The sequence below is a fragment of the Parus major genome, chromosome 20 (assembly GCF_001522545.3).
Source record: "Parus major isolate Abel chromosome 20, Parus_major1.1, whole genome shotgun sequence".
Taxonomy (NCBI): domain Eukaryota; kingdom Metazoa; phylum Chordata; class Aves; order Passeriformes; family Paridae; genus Parus; species Parus major.
Genome location: NC_031788.1, coordinates 13,238,452 through 13,251,393, shown reverse-complemented (window position 1 = coordinate 13,251,393; position 12,942 = coordinate 13,238,452).

Sequence of the window (12,942 nt, the reverse complement as noted above, 5' to 3'; positions counted from 1 at the left end):
CCCATGGCTGAGAAATTAAGGACTAAGGATGGTAAAATAGGAGCTCTGCTTTTTAATGGGTTCTAAGAACTCTGCAAACAGCCTGAGGAAAACATGATTCTTTGTGAAAGAAGATGGTAAATCTGATTTTCCCTGCAGGTTCCATCTGAGTACATGTTTATATGTGCAATTCTTTACTGATGCTGATGGATCCCCATAACAGGAAGAGAGGACAGAATGCAGTTTTATAGCTTATTAAACATATTTTTACATGGGGAAGATTATTGTGTTCTTAGCCTCATATTGCCAAATTGTAATGGATGCAAAAACCCTCTGAATTAGACTTCCACAATTTGGAAATAACTCAGTGACAGGAAAGATCTATTTGATGTTTTAAACACGTCCTAAATGTAGTATGACATTGTGAAGAGGTTTCAAGAAATGATTGTTGTTATTGTTCTTTCATTGCAAAAGCTCCATGAAACCTCTGATTTCTGCTGGGAGATTTCATGGTAATTTTGTAGTCGCTTCTAGATGAGCAGGATGTGAATAACCTGAGGATTTTGTAAATGAAAGCCTCCCAAACCTCAGAAGGATTAGGCTGACACTAAACATTTAACTGCTCTGCCAAACAGAAAGAACACATTACTCCTAACACAGAAACATAAGCAAATGATGAATTCATTTAAACCCTCAAAAGTTTTCTCACTGAGCCTAGCCTAAATTTTATCTGGATCCAACAGGCAGCAGAAGCAGCACTGGTTGGGTTTTACAGCTCCCCCTTGGCCAGCCTCCTTCCAGATGTGCCCAGGGTGGCTGACAGCAGCAGCACATCTCACTGCTGCTGCTTCTGCATCCCAGCAGGGCCAGCAGACAGGGCCCTTCCTCCGTTCTGGGGGTGTGAAGGTGCCTCGGAGCTCCCAGGTGGTTTAAAATCCTCTTGGGAGTCCTGGATCTGCCTCCATGAGCACCTCTAAACCCCTTCCAGCACTGCTCCCACACCATTCCACAGCTGGCAGCAGGAGCAAGAGGCAGATCAGGTTTAGGAAGAAGCATCAGGTCACTGAATCAAAGCCAAGAGGGACAGAAAGGAAGATTTGCTGGCCAAGTGAGTGCTGTATGTTAAACCCATTGCTCCCACAACAAAATATTCCTTTATAGAGTCCCCTGTGTTTTCTGTCTCTGTGAGTTTTACAAAGCCTCTGTTGGCCATTTCAATTCTAACAAGGGAACTCGTTTTCTCAGCTCTAAGTTGCAGTTAATAACAAAATTACATCCCACAGCTCCTGAAGAGGCTCCAGCCACTCCATTTTCTGAGAAAACCCAAAACTTGTCCCTGATTTTTATTGCTTTTAACACATCAGGGAGAAAGACAAGGACTTTAAGCCCTGTTTGTGTGATAATGGCAAAACTGTGGATGCTATTGGGCCTAACTCCTAAAACATCCCATCTTTTGTCTCTGGCCACCAGCAGCAGCTTTATAATCCCTGCCCCACCGTGGTGCTCTGGAACTCGCCATGGCCACTGCTGGAATTCTTGTCAAGCTTTTCATGGCACCCAGAGAGCAGAGATTAAATTCATAGAGCTGCTCCTGGTTGTCCTTGGTGGGGCAGGAGGTTCATTTCTAACACAGCTCTGGAGCTGGTGGATGGGGGTCTCAGGGATGGCCTGGCACAGCTCTGGGCACCCTGTGAGGGTGGGAATCCTCCTTCCCAGCCCAAGGTGTTTGGGATGCTGCTGGGATTTCCAGCACAGGTGAGCACAGGTGGTGCTGCTGCCTCCTCGGGGCATTCAGGGTGTCCTTGAGCTGCCTTCAGTGCTTCCTCCTGGATTGGTTTGGTGTTCCAAGCCCAGCACAGCCTTTTTGAGTTTGCTCCTTGCAAACACCAAGCTTTGCACATCTCAGAGCATCACAGTAACAGCCTTAGGGAGGAGGATTGGATCTGTCTGAACACCCCAAAATTCCATTTTCCTGCTGTTCCAGACCTCTGGGTGTAGTGGTACACACAGAGTGGTACATTTTCTCACTGTGCAACTGTTGCTCCTCAGAACAAGAAGTTCAGCAGGGTCTGCCTTGGATAATTTCAAACCTCAGAGCATCTCCTAGCAGAATTTCTGGCAGAAACACAACCAAAGTTGCTAAATAACAGAGGAACTAAAGCTGCTGTATTTTGACAATTGTAATAGACATAAGATTAAAAATTCCCTAAGAAATAATTCCTTCTGCTTTTAATAACAGCTTCAGTTTGAGACCTTTTCTACTTAATCAACCTGCTTAAAATTCTTGCCTCCAGCAGGAAAGAATCTCAGTCACAGGGAGACAAACATTCATTAAGCCTTGTACAATAAACCTGCTCTGCAGCTGAAGTGCTATTAATATCATTTTACAGAAAAAGGAAATGGAAGAATAGTGAGATGGGAGTAACTTGCTCGGGGTCACAAAAAGGTTCATGAAACCATGGTCGAGTAGCAAACCTTGAATCAGAGCTCTCCTCTAGCCCAGAGCCAGCACACCCTCCCTCGCTGTGCTCTTCCACACTCTGCTGTTTACCAGCCATTACTGGTTTTATTTTAAAGCCATAAATTTTATAAGATGTGGAAACATTGTTTTCTTGAAGATCTGAACGTTTAACACCAACCCTTTAACGTTTCACTCCACGACTCGAAAGCAATTCTTTTCATCCTCACTTATATTCCTAATTAATGAGCACCGTTAAAGGGGTGCCCAGTTCCCCCTCACTGGTCTCCCAGTAAAGGGAACTGGGAATCTGGCAGACAGCAGCGTTTCCTGCCGAGATAAACGTGCTGGGAATCCTCAGCAGGTGGGGAGGGACAAGGCTGAGCTGTGGGCTGATGGCTCTGCCCATGGCACTTGTGTCACCTCAGCTGCTGCCTGTCCTGCTGGGACTGTGCTCTGCAGGAACAACAGAGAGCTCTCGCAGGAGCCACCAGTTAAAATTAAATTATTTTAATGGTAATTTTAACTTTAATGGTAAGGAAGTAAAATGCAGACAAGGACCAAATTAGGCAGTGGTGGAATGATAAAGAAAAAAAGTTTCTGTGAGAGAGGATGGAGGAGTTGGTAGAATAGTAAAAATAATATCCTGGAGCAGCAGATGTGATGGGTTTTGTCACAGATTTGTACAGGGAAGTATGCTTTAATGTGAATTTATACACTGATTTTATTCCTATGAGTAAATTATAGATACAGAGTTGTTCCTACTGCATTGTACTGGCTGGGCAGGAAACAGGGCAGGGAAAACTCCAACTGCAACATCTGACAAAATATTTTAAAAATCATCATTTTCTTTCTAGAAATATTTTATATTTATATAGATTTTAAATATTCAAATACAGATTTGTGTTTCTATATCTAACAATTGTAAATACGGGCAAAGGGAGATGAAAAGTCAAACCTCTTTCCCAGTTTCACCTTGATTCAGTGCCAGATGCTCAGGGGACATGCAGCATCTCTGAATGCACTGGAGTAGAAATTCCATGTTCAGTTTAACTCCTTGGAGTGCCCAAGGACTGCCCAAGCACAGAGAGCTCTGGCACAGCTCCCAGCTCTGTGGGTGTCAGTAGGATGGACACTGCAGATTTCATTTAACCATTGTCAGTGGTTGTTGTTATTCTGGCCAGGGTGGCACTGACAGGATCTGGCAGGAGAGAGAGGGTTGGAGCTGCAGGCTGTGCACAGGTCACCAACCATCCCCTGGCTTTGCACTCTCACCCCACTGCAGATGGAAAATGAAATGTGAATTAACGCTGTTTACACTGTGGGTTTTACCACAGACCTGGCACTGCCCAGCCCTGCAGTCAGTCCCAGCAGCCTGCTGGATGGGAAATAAGGTTGTCCCAGACTGTTACTGACTCTCAGGGTTTATTTATTGGTTTATTTCCCCAGAAATCTCCCTGCAGCATCCCAGGGCAGCAGGAGCTGCAGGGACCTGGCCTGGAGCAGGAAAACCCAACCCTGTTTGGGTTTTCCCAACTCAGAACACTTCTGCAGCCATCCCCTCTCAGTACAGACACTAAAAACCATCACAGCCCCAAAGAAATGTGTTCCAGCAAGGACTGGGCTCTGGGAAAGCAGGAGAGAACAAAAGGATTGGGCTCTGGGGAAGCAGGAGAGAGCAAGGAGACTCTGGGAACAAGGTGAGCCCAGGGAGGTTCAGCAGCTCAGCACGAGGAGCAGGGAGAGCGCAGAGCGGTGAAACCTGGAAAAACAGCAGGGCTGGAGAAGAGAGGAGGGGAAGGAGATGGGATACTCGGATCCCTGCCAGGGAAGGTGCCTGGGAGCAGCAGGATCGGGCAGAGCCCATCCCCATCCCCATCCCCAGCCCCATCCCCATCCCCATCCCCATCCCCAGCCCCATCTCCATTCCCATCCCCATTCCCATCCCCATCTTGATCCCCATCCCCATCCCCATCCCCAGCCCCATCTCCATTCCCATCCCCATTCCCATCCCCATCTTGATCCCCAGCCCCATCTCCATTCCCATCCCCATCCGGACAGCTCTCTCTGCTCTCCGGGCGCTGCCCAGCGCTGCAGCCCCGCAGGAGGAAATGGAAACTAAAGGGACTTTTAGCCGAGTTAATTAATGCCTGTAAGAGCAGCCAATTGCCATCAGCACCTTGTCTGTCACTCCCCGGAGGAGGGGGAGATGTGTTAAAAATAACAGCCTATTTCCTGCCGCAGCCAGCCGCGGCCAAGGCAGGCAGTGACATCTTAAGGCTGCTCCCAGAAGTGGCTGGGGACTCCAGGGGATGGATGTGACACATCGGGAGGGGCTCAGCCCTGCTGCCACAAACACCTGGGCAGCTCGGCATCCTGGCTGGGTACCCAGAGACAGCGGAACAACAGGCAGCTTGCAAAGTTCAGAGAACTTTTGTTAAAATAACCAAACCTGTTTCAGAATAACAATAATAAATAGTACAGTTATTAACAGTTTTTCCACTTGTAAACTAAAAAGCAGTGTCTCTAAAACTAGCAGTGAGTGAAAGAAGGGCTAATGAGACATCTCTTGTCTTACAGGGAGGGTTTGCAAAGCCCAGCTCCAGGCTCAGTTGAACTTTGCTGTGTATCAATGCAGAGAGAGAAACTTCCAAAGGGTGATTCAAAGCTGACACTGCTGTGACTCAGAGAAAACTGCTTCCCAGAGAGAGCAGGCAGGATGTGAGCAGCCTTAAAATTCTTTGTGACTGTCCCCATCACTCTGGACTGCAAGGTTATAAAAGGAGTTTCCAAACAAAAATGTTTTCAAAAGATTATTTCTTTTACCTTCTATTTGTAGGCCACTGAAAGAGAGGTAGGTGCTTTATAAATAGAACAGGGCCACTTTTATCACCCTGAAGTGATAATCCTGCAAGTTTCCCATCCACAGGAGGACTCAGTGGTATCAGCCAGGGCTGATCCTTGGCAGGAGGTTCTGTCCCAGAGCTGGGAGCTCACCCAGCTAGTTCCAAACATGCAGCTCCTGCTCTCCCCTGGATGCTCTGAAGGCTTGGCTCACAGCACAGCACAAGAGCTTTGAGCACCCAGAATAACAGCATTTTGTTCAGGAAGATGGATCAGAGCAGCCAAGCCCTGCAGAAACAGCTGCAGGCAGCACACGGTGCCCTGCCCCAGGAGGGCACCAAAGCAGGGAACAGCAGCTCCTCACACAGGGATCTGCTCAGTGCCTGGAGTGTCAGGAGGGGGGATACAGCTGAGATGGGCTGGGGAGTGCTGGAGCTGGAATAGCCAGAGGGAAGAGGAAAGGGAATGTTCTCCACCTGTGGCCAAAGCAGCTCACCCAGGACGAGGAGCAGCTGGGTGATCCTCTGGGCTTGGCCTTCAGCTGAGGATGGTCTGAAAAGAAACCAAAGCACCGAGTACTCAGCAATTATCAACAAAACCTCACTGATCTCACTCCTGTGGGAGACCACGAGGAAGGGGGTGGGGGTCTTCAAAAGTCCCTGTTTATCTATAATGCATTACACAGCTACACCTCAGCAAAACCAGCAGTCGGAGCCTTTGGAGAATTCCAGCATTAAATTACTTCCTCCAGTCTCAGCACACCGTAATTTATGTAGGACACAGCTGAGAGGATTCAAAGAGGGAGCTGTCCTGGGGGATGTTTCATTTCCCAGCCTGTGAGTTCACACACAGGCAGAACAAGCTGCTGAAAAGCAGAGGTTGCCCTCCCTGCACAGAACAGGCTCCACACCTGCTGCCTGAGGACAGCTTTGCTCGTGTCCAGCGCAGGGGAGCTTTATTCCCTGTTTTATATCCACTCCTGGCTTGAAAGCACTCTTTGAAAAGCCTGACTGTTCTGGGAAAGCGATTTGGATACAGCTTGCTTTCAGTGCTGCTTATTTAGGGAGTTCAGGCGAGATGAGATGTCTGAGTGGCTCCATCCTGGCTCTACTCTCACACAAAAAAACAGATCTGGTGCTTCTGAGTAGGTCAGCAGTGGAAAACACAGGGTTTAACACCTTTTAGTGAGATACAGCTTTACCTGCCACAGCAGAGGTGTTTGGGGAGCAGCAGTTCATGGGCTCTGCCTATGAGGGCACGAATTAAACCACAGAGCAGCCAGCCTGTGTAAACAGGAATTGTCCTTATTCTTTACTCGAGGTTTAATTCATCATTTCATTGACAAACTCCTGCACTGTGGCAGCCTGAGTCTCTGTGCTGGCATCAGGAAAGGGCTGTGAGAGGTGTGCAAGTGCAGCCTGCACTGGCATTTAGATGAAGTTTCTTATTTAAATCACTGAGATGGACGCTGTTATCAATTTACCAGCCACACACATCCCCCTGTGCGATCCCTCTGAGCCATGGCCAGGTTCTGGGAACGAAGCCTTTGGGACCTCTGGCACACAAGTGACAAATCACAGTGCTACCAGAAGTATTGACACACATTTTTAATACATAACCAGTGTTGTTATATATAATCAGAGCTGATAGAGTCCAGCAGAAAAGGGTATTTTAAAGTGCCAATAAAAGCACTTAGCTTTTACAGCACTGAGTTCACTCCGTTCCCCCCTTCCTCCAAAAAAGCTTTTCTTTTGAACTGAGCAATTTATACATTGGGGCAGTGTTATAAAGTCGGTATTTATAGCAGATTTCAATGGACTGGGAGCTGGAATAAAGGCAGCTTTTAAATGCAGCACGGAGGCATCTTTGCATTGATAAGATTAGCAGCTGTTTGTACATAGGAGATGATGTGCTCACCCAGGGGCCTCACGTCCTCCTCCTGCAACTGTACCCAAATTCATTTGCTTTTCTAACAAATCGCTCCTGCCCCCATTTTTCTTCCATTCATTCAGTGTAAACTGAGTAACTCGTTTAACCACCAGGAGCTGAACTGAAGAATTTGGCTGATAACACCACGATGCCTTTTTAATTGAATCCTTTTCTCTGCAAAGCCCACAATAAATGCATCACCAGGCCGGTGATAAAAGCAGCTCAGAGCTGTGTAACCACTGTAAGATGATCACATAAGCACAGTTGGCCATCACTCGGGCTTTGTTATGCCTCAGTTGGGTTTATCTTGGAAATCAGTTTGGTATTGATGGCATAACTCATCAGCAGGATGCTAAACAGCCCCATGCCCCAAACTGCTTTGATTGCCACAGTGATACCGTGCTCCTGCAGAAAAAACAGCTCACAGGAAAGTAATCAACACCCAGATTCTTACCCAGCATGAGTACAGTAAATTATACTCAATGTTTAAATTCTATATGACACTTAAATGGTTACAAATGTAGAAGTTTTTGGGAAGTCCCCTTCAAGGAAAACCTGTTTTGTAAATATTTTCCCATTAATAACAATGCAGAAGGGAGGAATTCTTCATTTTATGGCAGAGTCTCTGTGTCTAAACATGAGCTAAAATAATGATTGTCCTTGGGATTTAAAGAAATCAACATCTTTATAACATGGAGAGGCACAAAATGGAAAACCTTTGATGAAGGTGGATTTTCTGCATGAATTAATATTGATTTAATGGGGAACATGTTTGTTTATTTATTTCTGTTGGCACTACTTGCTGTTGGTTGTAGTAAACAGAAGAATTGTGTGCATGGCCCAGTTCTTTCTCCAAATACAAAGTATTTCTATTTACCAAATGCAAAAACTGACCTCACACAATGGAACAGAGACAGGGCAAAGAACAGAAATTTGCACATGCAAATTGACCAGTTCTGCAGAATGGGCCAAAGGAATAAACCTGTGAAAGCTGAACCCAGAGCAGGAAACTGCCAAAAGGTGAAAGAACAAGTAAAGTTTTATCTTTTTTTTTGCTTGTTTCTGGTTTCTGTACCAGTCATTTCACAAAGCAGATTTTAAGGAGGGATCTGACCTGAAGTCAATGGAAAGATCACTGCAAAGTTCAGTGGCCACATGGATAATTTATTCAGAGCTTAATACAGACAGAAACTTGTATTTCATGGATTTTATCCATGGATTTATGGATCCTCCCTTTTCATAGCTGCTGGATTGATAGCTGGATTTATTATTAAAGACTTACCTACACGGGGAGGAAAAGAGGATGAATTCCAATTTGAACACTTTGCTCTGCAGCAGCTGAGGCTCAGGCACTGCCAGGATCCAGCTGGGATTTCATCCCTGGCTCCACCTGGAGGGGTTTTCCTCAAAATCCTGCACCAGGTGCCAGTCCTGCCCATCCCACCGGGCTCAGAACCATCCCAAAACCTGAGCTCTGCCACGGCACAAACCTTCCCCACCTGCTGATGGGGTCTCTGGATCTGCTGGTTCCTTGGCTTTGTGCTTCCTGAGCAAGTCAGGAAATGGGGGAGTGAGTTTGGCAGGGGAAGGAGGAAGAAATGTCAATTTTTGTTAAACGTGTTCTGTGCATATTTTTGAATTTGGTATTGGAAGGAGGATTTGATTTCACTGGGGGCATCATTGGTAATTTACAGTGCTGCCCTGAAGGACAAATAAAAGGCAGGTGGGTTTTGCCTGGCTTTAATCCCATTTTGCCATGATCAATGTGCTGGACAGCACTCCTAGGGGAGTTTGGGATTTGGTGCAGAGGATTTATGGAACTGTAGAAGTTAAAAAAAAAAAAACAACAAAACAACCCAAACCAAACAACAACAACAAAACTCCCAAACAACAACAAAACAAACAAGCAAAAACCCAATAAAAAACCCCAACAACAAAAAAAAAGAAGAAAAAGAAAAGATGAAGAAGAAAAACGTGTTTAGCTGCCCTCTACTCCATTGCACAGGAATATTGTGCCACTGGAGTGGAATTTAAACTGAATTTAAACAAAAGCATTCTCTTCTCCTCTCCACCTTATGTAGATGATTCCAGAAATCCATGGGAAAATCAGAGCAGAGGACAAGGGGTGATTTCCCAGTCCCCCAAACACTTCTGTACTCTCATCCCCAGGTACCCCTGCACCACCTCCCTCTCTTCCTTAGACTTTCTTTCCTTCATCTCCAGTTTCTCTGTGGGTTCTGCACTGAACATTCTCCCTTCCCTTCCTTTGGAAGCCTGCAGAATTCTGGACTTGTTTGGCCCTGAGGATCAGGCAGTGAAAAGGAGCGGTGAGTGCTCCGTTTCCACGGCAACAAAGATTAAAAATGAGGAAAAAGGCACCTCCTCACAGCTGCTGAGATGTTTGGGAGCTGAGGAATTCCTTGTGCACCTTTTCTGCCAGGGAGGATGGAGTAAGAACGGTGTCAGTCACCTGAGCTCCCAGCTCATCCCTGCTGCACCTTCCAGAAGTTTCCACTCCATCCCCTCCGGAGAGCTCTGTCAGACTGAAACCATTTTCATTTTACTCCAAATGCCCCTGCCTGGAGGAGCTGGGGAAAGTTACACCAGCTGTACACCCATTTTACTGGCTTTACCTTTCTTTTCTCTGATCATCAGTCTGTCAAGGCTATCGAGATTTACATTTAAATGTAAAACTGGACTGTCCACCAAACAGCCTTTGAAGCTATTAGCTGTGAAAGATAATCAATTGGGAATGGGCCCCTGCAGAGCACTTTTCAAGCCAAGTCATCACCAAAAAGCAATTTTGCTGGCAGGCTTTTTTTTTTTTTAAAGGAAAAAAATCATGAACATCCCCAGCCAATTAAAGTTCTATCAATGGCTGATCTCCATGATTTTACAACAGCAAAATTTAACATTGTTAAAGGCAAAGTGAGTCATAGGATGAATCCTGAACTTTTTAGGAGGCACTAAGCAGCAAGGATTGGTCAGTTTTTAATAATGCCCCAGCAATTTTATGTACTTTGAGAACCAGAATGATCCAAGGTGCCCAGAGACAAGGAAGAGTGCTGCTATTTAAGCTAATAAGTCTGACATCAGTCTTGTAAAAATTTAAACCCTAGGTACATTTTTATCACCTCTTCAGCTTTACAACTCTAACATGGCATCTCACATTGCTGTTTTGTTAAAGCTGTGTCACCATTTGTAGTCCCCTTTATTAGAATAAAAAAGCATGTTTCACAAAGGACTTTAATCTATTAATTATGACTGCTATGCATTATGCAGCTGAGCTTTATGCATTCCTGTTCTTTCAAATTTTCCTCTGGGCCATCAGGAGATGTGACTATCTGCAGGATCTAGCTGGGAATTTGCATCTCGCTCATCACTGAGGTATCCAAGTTATTCCCATCCTCACATTATCCTTCCAGGGCACCTTCTCCAGGTGGGGAATCCAGCAGCACAGCTCCAGTGTAAATACTGACAGAATTGATCTACCCTGTACCGATATTACTGATAGAATAATCGATGATGGCCAAAGGCAGGAGGTGCAGACACACCTGGGGAGGAGGAAGCTGTGCTCTGTGCTAGGAGAAAGGGTGGGCTGGATTTTCTCTTTCAGTCTGACATTTAGAAAGCACAAATACAAGCACCAGGCAGAGGGAGGTGAGGGCCCAGGGCTTGGCCAGCAAGAGGATGGAAAATTGTCTGACAGCTCAGGGCAGCAGGATCCAGGGCCAGCCTTTATTTCAAACGCTGCCAGCACAGACAGCACAAAGATTTATCAGCTGTCCTTCACTTTGGAAGACATCAATGGGAAACTCAAGCTGAAAACCTTGGAGGTTTCTCCACGGCTTTTTTAGGTGTCTCACATCAGGATTGATAAACTGGATGACATTGGTAACAGCTTGCTTCACCCCACAGCACAAGAAGCAGAAAAGCATCAGTGTGTCTTTAAAATAAAACCAAACCAAAACACACCAATCAATTAAAATATCTTAAAACACTCTCTGGGCCCTCAGTTAATTATTTCCCAGATCATGTTCAACTTTTACCTACAAAATGCAGCCACTCTCACTAACCAAGAGCTTTCACTTTCAGAATTAAAGGTAAGTTTACACAAGGTCTGATTCGAGGAACTCGGACACCTCTGTCAAAGCTGTCTGCAGTAAATGATAATTCCTGGTTTTAGAGAGGCAAACACAGCTCCTGAGGCTTGTGGAATAAATTGGCTGATCCCACAGGTTACAGAATTCAGTGGCACTCCAGCAGCAGACCCTGAACACGAGGCTGTTGGACACAGCTTGTAAAACATCCACCTCTGCTTTGCCATGGATGTTTTTCCTTCCCTACAACATTGTGAAGCCTCTAAAGACAGCCATGTAACCAAACACTGGATGTTTTATGAGTCCTTCTCCATGTCCAGCAACTGGATAAAGACAAAGGCAGAACTGGATACCTGAGAGACAGAGAAAAGAAAGCTTTTCCTGCCACAGACTTTTAATTCACGCTGATACCTGAGACATCATTTCCTCAGGTCACTATAGAAACCTTTATCACCTCATGAAAGGTCATTGGGTAAGTGACAGCAGACATCAGTTTCTCATAACAATATTGGTTTCCCTTCTTAAAATTTAAATAACAAGGCTAAAGATTTTCCAGCTGGAGATGTAAAAAGCCATTAGAGTGGCCAGTCAATATTCCTGAAATTACAGGATAGAGCTCTCGCCATTGAGGACACAGAAAATATTTTTGCAGTCACCAGAGCAGCGCAGTGCAAAAAGGATGACTGACTATATTTTGACTTCAAACACAAATAAATAAAGAATGAGAAATACAGAATTAAGGTATCTAAAGTTTTAAAAAAACCAAGCCTTTCCCCAGTTCTTTGTATTGTAGAGAAAAAATGTCTTGGCATGTCTCTGACATTTCAAACCCTGCAACAGAAGGTACTTTCCAGTGCAGTCAGATGACAGCAGTAATAAATAGCTCATTAACAAAATGATTGGGAAATATTTTGATTACAATTTTTCAATTGCAAGCCCCACATGTATTCAATAAAAGTTTGGTTTTCCCCCAGTTCCCAAAGGAGCCAGCTTTGGGCCAAGTCCTGCAGCTTTTAGGCCTCATGTGAGGTGAGGACTTGATCCCATCCACTCATCCAGGAGCGCTTCCTGGGGAATATCCAGGAATCCCCATGTGTGGGACAACCTGAGGCTGCTTTGGAGCAGGAATCTCCCATTTTAATGCAAATAGCAGCTAAAGTTTTTATCAAAGTCACGTAAAAGATACAGCACCACTGATAAAGTTTAATCCAGTGCTGTTCAAACCCCACTGGGGTCAGTCAGAACCAGCCTCCCCAAAACACAGTCAAAGGTGTCCAAAAACATTTTTCTTCAGCTTTTTTTCCTGGTGTGTACTCCTGCCTCACAAAAGAAGAGGAGAAAAGCACATTTCAGCAGGTCTGGTGGAGGATCAGCTCATGTGGAGCTGGGTCTGGCTTTAAAAGGCAGCGTCAGGGACAGCAACAAACCCCAAAGGGCTGGGAAGGCCCAAGGGCTGGGGCTGGTTTATTGGAAATGCACACAGGTTCTGCACTCTGCCTGCCCAGTTTAACCTCAGATCTCTGGGCAGGCACCAGTCCATCCCCAGAGCAGGGAGGCTGTGACACACCATAAACCTGGGACACCAGGGGGAAACTGGGAAAGAGCCTGTGCCGAGAGCAGAGCCTGCCTGGG